At 39.0% G+C, this 6,117-nt stretch overlaps 2 long non-coding RNA genes across 4 annotated transcripts; both read right to left on the reverse strand.

The window, feature by feature from the left end:
- Window position 1: 1 nt before the first annotated feature.
- LOC114455563 (uncharacterized) lies at window positions 2-3,483 on the reverse strand. Of its 3 annotated transcripts, none has more exons than XR_003672732.1 (6): window positions 3,420-3,483; window positions 3,258-3,386; window positions 3,063-3,163; window positions 648-711; window positions 460-588; window positions 2-18 (listed from the first exon to the last, which is right to left on the reverse strand). It is a non-coding gene; the product is annotated as an uncharacterized LOC114455563 (long non-coding RNA). The 3 variants fall into 3 exon arrangements; XR_003672733.1 differs by lacking the exon at window positions 2-18 and adding an exon at window positions 313-365; XR_003672731.1 differs by lacking the exons at window positions 2-18; window positions 460-588; window positions 648-711 and adding exons at window positions 2,329-2,366; window positions 2,493-2,813; window positions 2,873-2,936.
- Window positions 3,484-3,640: 157 nt separating this feature from the next.
- On the reverse strand, window positions 3,641-5,717 carry LOC114455569 (uncharacterized). Its single transcript, XR_003672739.1, has 3 exons — window positions 5,523-5,717; window positions 3,790-4,008; window positions 3,641-3,695 (listed from the first exon to the last, which is right to left on the reverse strand). It is a non-coding gene; the product is annotated as an uncharacterized LOC114455569 (long non-coding RNA).
- Window positions 5,718-6,117: the final 400 nt, after the last annotated feature.

Here is a 6,117-nt window from a genome sequence, read left to right on the forward strand (position 1 = left end):
GTGGATGCTGGCGTTCCTCTACGACATTTTACAGGCGTTAGTAAAACGTCTCTGTGTAAATGAGAAGTTTTACTTACATTGTTTTGGTCATTAGTTTTTCTTTCCTCTGCTGGTGTTTCCTCCTGGAGCTGATTAGGGACACTGTGGTGAACATTTTACAAGCATTAGTGTAAAGCAACATATATTTCTTTTTTTACCAATGACAGCATTTTTACAATAAAAATATTGTTCAGTGTCTTTCTGTGTAAATAGAGGTTTTGCTTACATGTTTTAATAAATGTCTTTCTTCTCGTCCATTGGTAGATGCTGGCGCTCCCGTCCTCCATCTTTCTTCTCTTCCTCCATCAGTGGATGCTGGAGTTCCTCTACGACATTTTACAGGCGTTAGTAAAATGTGACGTCTATTTTTACATTAAACGTAATCAGTGTATTTTTGTGTAAATGAGAGGTTTTGCTTACATTGTTTAGGATTAAAGTATTTCTTTCCTCTGCTGATATCTCCTCCTGGGGCTGCTTATGGGACACTGTAGTGGACTGATGCTCCCCCATCTTTCTCCTCCTCCTCCATCAGTGGATGCTGGCATTCCTCTAAGACATTTTACAGGCGTTAGTAAAACGTCTCTGTGTAAATGAGAAGTTTTACTTACATTGTTTTGGTCAATAGTCTTTCTTTCCTCTGCTGGTGTCTCCTCCTGGAGCTGATTAGGGACACTGTGGTGAACATTTTACAAGCATTAGTGTAAAGCAACATATATTTCTTTTTTTACCAATGACAGCATTTTTACAAAAAAAATATTGTTCAGTGTCTTTCTGTGTAAATGAGAGGTTTTGCTTACATTGTTTTAATAAATGTCTTTCTTCTCGTCCATTGGTAGATGCTGGCGCTCCCGTCCTCCATCTTTCTTCTCTTCCTCCATCAGTGGATGCTGGAGTTCCTCTACAACATTTTACAGGCGTTAGTCAAATGTGACGTCTATTTTTACATTAAACGTATTCAGTGTATTTTTGTGTAAATTAGAGGTTTTGCTTCCATCGTTTAGGATTAAAGTATTTCCTTCCTCTGCTGATATCTCCTCCTGGGGCTGCTTATGGGACACTGTAGTGGACTGATGCTCCTCCATCTTTCTCCTCCTCCTCCATCAGTGGATGCTGGCATTCCTCTACGACATTTTACAGGCGTTAGTAAACCGTCTCTGTGTAAATGAGAAGTTTTACTTACATTGTTTTGGTCATTAGTCTTTCTTTCCTCTGCTGGTGTCTCCTCCTGGAGCTGATTAGGGACACGGTGGTGAACATTTTACAAGCATTAGTGTAAAGCAAATATATTTCTTTTTTTTACCAATGACAGCATTTTTACAATAAAAAAATGTTCAGTGTCTTCTGTGTAAAAGAGGGTTTTGCTTACATTGTTTTAATAAATGTCTTTCTTCTCTCCATTGGTAGATGCTGGCGCTCCCTGTCCTCCTCTTCTTCTCTTCCTCATCAGTGGATGCTGGCGTTCCTCTACGACATTTTACAGGCGTTAGTAAAATGTGACGTCTATTTTTACATTAAACGTAATCAGTGTATTTTTGTGTAAATGAGAGGTTTACTTACATTGTTTAGTATTAAAGTATTTCTTTCCTCTGCTGATATCTCCTCCTGGGGCTGCTTATGGGACACTGTAGTGGACTGATGCTCCTCCATCTTTCTCCTCCTCCTCGTTCAGTGGATGCTGGCATTCCTCTACGACATTTTACAGGCTTTAGTTACTCTTACATTGTTTTGGTCATTAGGCTTTCATTCCTCTTTCTGGTGTCTCCTCCTGGAGCTGATTAGGGACACTGTGGTGAACATTTTAAAGCATTAGTGTAAGCAACATTGTTTTCTTTTTTTTTACCATGACAAAGCATTTTTACAATAAAAAATTGTTCAGTGTCTTTCTGTGTAAATGAGAGGTTTTGCTTACATTGTTTTAATAAATGTCTTTCTTCTCCATTAGTAGATGCTGGCGCTCCTGTCCTCCATCTTTCTTCTCTTCCTCCATCAGTGGATGCTGGTGTTCCTCTACGACATTTTACAGGCGTTAGTAAAATGTGACGTCTATTTCAACAATAAACGTAATCAGTGTATTTTTGTGTAAATTAGAGGTTTTGCTTCCATCGTTTAGGATTAAAAGTATTTCCTTCCTTTGCTGATATCTCCTCCTGGGGCTGCTTATGGGACACTGTAGTGGACTGATGCTCCTCCATCTTTCTCCTCCTCCTCGTTCAGTGGATGCTGGCATTCCTCTACGACATTTTACAGGCTTAGTTACTCTTACATTGTTTTGGTCATTAGGCTTTCATTCCTCTTCTGGTGTCTCCTCCTGGAGCTGATTAGGGACACTGTGGTGAACATTTTACAAGCATTAGTGTAAAGCAACATTCTTTTCTTTTTTTTTACCAATGACAGCATTTTTACAATAAAAAATTGTTCAGTGTCTTTCTGTGTAAATGAGAGGTTTTGCTTACATTGTTTTAATAAATGTCTTTCTCCTCCATTGGTAGATGCTGGCGCTCCCGTCCTCCATCTTTCTTCTCTTCCTCCATCAGTGGATGCTGGAGTTCCTCTACGACATTTTACAGGCGTTAGTAAAATGTGACGTCTATTTTTACATTAAACGTATTCAGTGTATTTTTGTGTAAATGAGAGGTTTTGCTTCCATCGTTTAGGATTAAAGTATTTCTTTCCTCTGCTGATATCTCCTCCTGGGGCTGCTTATGGGACACTGTAGTGGACTGATGCTCCTCCATCTTTCTCCTCCTCCTCCATCAGTGGATGCTGGCATTCCTCTACGAAATTTTACAGGCGTTAGTAAAACGTCTCTGTGTAAATGAGAAGTTTTACTTACATTGTTTTGGTCATTAGTCTTTCTTTCCTCTGCTGGTGTCTCCTCCTGGAGCTGATTAGGGACACTGTGGTGAACATTTTACAAGCATTAGTGTAAAGCAACATATATTTCTTTTTTTTTACCAATGACAGCATCTTTACAATAAAAAAATGTTCAGTGTTATTTTGTGTAAATGAGAGGTTTTGCTTACATTGTTTTAATAAATGTCTTTCTTCTCCTCCATTGGTAGATGCTGGCGCTCCCGTCCTCCATCTTTCTTCTCTTCCTCCATCAGTGGATGCTGGCGTTCCTCTACGACATTTTACAGGCGTTAGTAAAACGTGACGTCTATTTTTACAATAAACGTATACATTGTATTTTTGTGTAAATGAGAGGTTTTGCTTACATTGTTTAGGATTAAAGTATTTCTTTCCTCTGCTGATATCTCCTCCTGGGGCTGCTTATGGGACACTGTAGTGGACTGATGCTCCTCCATCTTTCTCCTCCTCCTCCATCAGTGGATGCTGGCATTCCTCTACGACATTTTAGAGGCTTTAGTTTTACTTACATTGTTTTGGTCATTAGTCTTTCTTTCCTCTGCTGGTGTCTCCTCCTGGAGCTGATTAGGGACACTGTGGTGAACATTTTACAATTTACATTTTACAACATTTTTACCAATGACAGCATTTTTACACTAAAAAATTGTTCAATGTCTTTCTGTGTAAATAAGAGGTTTTGCTTACATTGTTTAAATAAATGTCTTTCTTCTCCTCCATTGGTAGATGCTGGCGCTCCCGTCCTCCATCTTTCTTCTCTTCCTCCATCAGTGGATGCTGGAGTTCCTCTACGACATTTTACAGGCGTTAGTAAAATGTGACGTCTATTTTTATATTAAACTTAATCAGTGTATTTTTGTGTAAATGAGAGGTTTTGCTTACATCGTTTAGGATTAAAGTATTTCCTTCCTCTGCTGATATCTCCTCCTGGGGCTGATCATGGGACAATGTAGTGGACTGATGCTCCTCCATCTTTCTCCTCCTCCTCCTCCATCAGTGGATGCTGCCAGCCTGCGACCCAACCCTCGGGCTGGACCCAGCCTGCGACCCAACCGTCGGGCTGGGCCCAGCCTGTGACCCAACCCTCAGGATCACCCATACCTGAAATAAACAAATATTTTTTTTTCATGAACAGCGATATTTAAACATATTCTTTTCATTACATTGTAAAAATCAAGTTTTTAAAGTTCTTTTTTTGTAATTGAAACATGTTTGGACCTTCCTTTAGTTGTACATTTAAACTGTTACACAGTCTCACATACAGAAACACCAAATGTTTTTGCTGTTGTTTGTAGAAAGTTTTCATTTAACTCCTGATGCTTTTCACTGATTCAATTTGAAATATCTTTGTGGTCTTGGAAGTAATCTCTGTGGTGGGTTGGCCAGGGGCATCCTGTCTGGCTGTCATGGAGGGTGTCTGGCTGTCATGGAGGGTGGGAGTTGTTGCTGTCTGTCTGGTTGATGTAGGGTTGCGTGGCCCCAAAGGATGGTGCTGTCTGCGAGGGGTGGTGCTCACTGTTTCAGCAGGTGGGGGTACTGTGGGCTGCCTGGTGGGGACTTACTGTCTACAGGCCAGTGGGTGTGTCTGCGAGTCCCTGGCTGTTGGCCGCTGCATTGCATTGACATGTGCGTTGTTCAGTGTGGTCGGGGGCCTCCAGCACGTGGACTCTGCAGGAGACTAGGCTGGTTTGGTATCATTGGCCTTGCTCTTACATACTTGCTGGTGCGGCCAACCCCTTTTGAGCGATAAAATTTATGCTCTTTTTCCCCAATTTTTATTATTTTGTTTGCATAATCAAAAATAAACAATTCAATTCAATTTAATTCCCCCCATAAAGTTTCGTTTACTCTTCCTTCGGGAGGGCTAATGATGGTCACAATAAAGCAAAAATAATAAATGTATTTGTTTGTGTTTGGAAAAATTAAAACACTGAGGCAAAAATGTTAACCTCTGACAACATATACAGACAAAACATAAATAAACATTTAAATTGTGCAGTGATTACTGTATCACTCTCATGGATGTTTAGCACTGCTTTTTATTCATTAATTATTTTCTATTTTGATACAGTATCTATGTAAATAAATGAAGTAAATATTCAAGCACAAACAATGCAAACAGCATCCATGGTAACTACATTTCATCCACCTCATTGGCTGCTTCAAAAACAAACCAAAAAAACAGTTCAGTATCAATTTTATCTAGAAAACTATTAAGTGAAACTCGACTTAAAATTATTTATGACCTAAAGTACAAATTTACATCAAAGCTACCTCAGTCAGTACAGGACTTTAAAAATCTACTTTTAAAAAATAATAATAATAATAACACTTCTACAAAACAGTCGGAGCAGCCCAAACTCTCACTACAAGTGTCACATTAGAGTAAAAATATTACCAAAAAAAAAAATAAATAACACATGACAAATCAGCATTTCTTGATTTCCGTTATGTTAAAACCATTTTTTATCGGCCAATAATAAAAAATATAAACGTCTCAAGCCCCGAACCTGGTTTAGACAGACCTATAGATTATAAATAATAATATGTTTAACTTTTTAGTGCTAAAATGATAAAATTAGGCCTATCAGGTGTGAATAATTAAAACGTCTTACCGTGAGCCATGCGCAGGGCCATGGTTCACTTTCCTGGTCTCGTCGTCTTATAAGTCCTTTTTCTAAAGTTCTGGTCCTGGTCTGAAGTTGTTCTTCTGGTCAAGTAGAGGTCTTCTGGTGACTTTTCTCAGTGTTTTGTAGAGTTTTTCTCTCCTTTCTCAGATCGAAGAGACTCACATCTCTCCTCTCAACGTCTCTCGCTGCTCTCTAAGAACTTTGAAGTTCAGCAGGTGCATTTTAACTGCCGCAGCCTCCTCGTTCCCATGGCTCCGACGCAACTTTACGTAAAAACTTTACAAAAAAAGTTTTTAAGATACACTGTCTCTTTTTGTCTTTATTTGTGAGCAATGAATAAAAAATCGCTATCTTAACGTTTTATATGAACTATAAAAATAAAAAAATTTGATAATAAGTTCAGTTTTACGACGCACTTGACCATTTTAACGTTCTGTCCGTTGCGTAAAATTCATAGCAATCGCCCGGTTTCCCACGGGCTGTGAACGCACCACCGAGATCACGTTAGGCCAGTGTTTTTCTATGGATGACCAAACCTGCCAAAATAAAATGAATAAAAGAAAGAAAAAAAAAAGTTAAA

The sequence above is a fragment of the Gouania willdenowi genome, chromosome 21, assembly GCF_900634775.1.
Source record: "Gouania willdenowi chromosome 21, fGouWil2.1, whole genome shotgun sequence".
NCBI classification, from domain to species: domain Eukaryota; kingdom Metazoa; phylum Chordata; class Actinopteri; order Blenniiformes; family Gobiesocidae; genus Gouania; species Gouania willdenowi.